We start from the raw sequence: 1,556 nt of genomic DNA on the forward strand, positions 1-1,556 counted from the left end.
AAACACAACCTTCTTGATACAGGTGCTCCCCGACTTACGACGGGGTTAGGGACCCAAATCCAGGTCGTAAGTCCGACATAGAAAAAATAAATAAATAAAATAAAATAAAATAAATAATTAAATAAAAAAAAAAAACGACAGTACAGTAAAAGTAATAAATAATGAGGAATGGATACAGTGTGATTGAGCACTTACCTTTAATGTAGTCAGCTAAATGCACACGGGGCCCCCATAATTTTCTATTTACAGGATACATGGAGACTATATTAATTGGATGAAGCAGAGGAGGAGACAGGGCTGGGTGGGTCATCAATGTCGCTTTCTTCAGACAGGTTTATGTACTGTGGAACCTTGCTGGTTGAAGGGATTGGATCATCTTGAGGGAGTGAAGAGGCAGCACTGGGGACTTCTTAAAATAGATGTCCAATTTAGACTGCACAGTTTGCTTTTTCTTTTCATTATAAATTTCTCTGTAGCAATCAAGTGCATCTTGGATCATTCTGTCAACTTTGGCATAACGCTCAGAATTTTGATCCATGTCATCAAACATTTGCATTCCTTTATTAATTGTAGCAAATGCCTCTGCCATTTGTTTCACTGAAAACTTTTTGGGGGGTGCAGGTTCTTCTTCTACATTTTGTCTCTCTTCTTCCTCTGCAATTTTCTGTGCATCTAGTTTAATAACATGCTCGTTACTGAGCCCTTCTGCTACACTTTCAACCAACTGTTCAACATCTTCATTATCAATTTCTAACTCCAGCTGTTTACCTAACTCCACCATCTTGTTACTAATATCCGAAATAACTTCATTTTCATTAACTCCTTTGAAACTGTATGTCTGCTCAGGCATGCGCTCCACAATAATCCAGTCTCAGCCACATTGAATATTTGCTCAGGCAAATAATTCCCTTCCACAATCACTTCATCTAACTCCTCCTTCAAAGACTCGGCAGCACCAACATCGGCACTAGCTGCCTCTCCACTCACCTTAACATTGGGTAGACTGTAGCGTTTTTTAAATCTATCAAACCACCCATGACTTCCTGTAAAGGTTTAATCACATTCATCTCCTGCCTGCTCCTTCAGGCTTTGGAACAGGCTTCTTGCTTTAGCCTGTATCTGGTCTTCTATCCATATCACCAATAATTTTTCCATATCGTGAATAGGACCTTGTCTTTCTTTGAAATTATAGTTCCCTTTATAGGTGTTGTTCCTTTCACTACATCACGAATACCGTATATCTCGGCTTATAAGACGGAATTTGAACATTAAAAAAATCTGCCCAAAGTTAGGGGGTCGTCTAAACCACCAAGTATAAAATTCTTACCTCTTAAATATTGTGGTTTAGTGTGTCAAGAGTGGTGATGGAAACATCGTAAGCCACTCACAAGGTCTTACCACTAATTATTTTATACTGAAACTTACGTTTGGCAAGCTGGATTCAAATTAAGATTACCGGTATATTAAAATAATAAAAATGTATTATAAACCTGTCTAACATAACGTAAAAGAGAATTATACCCCTGTAATAAACACAGCTATCATCACACACCCCT

Source organism: Homarus americanus, unplaced genomic scaffold (assembly GCF_018991925.1).
Source record: "Homarus americanus isolate GMGI-L3 unplaced genomic scaffold, GMGI_Hamer_2.0 scaffold31037, whole genome shotgun sequence".
Classification (NCBI taxonomy): Eukaryota; Metazoa; Arthropoda; class Malacostraca; order Decapoda; family Nephropidae; genus Homarus; species Homarus americanus.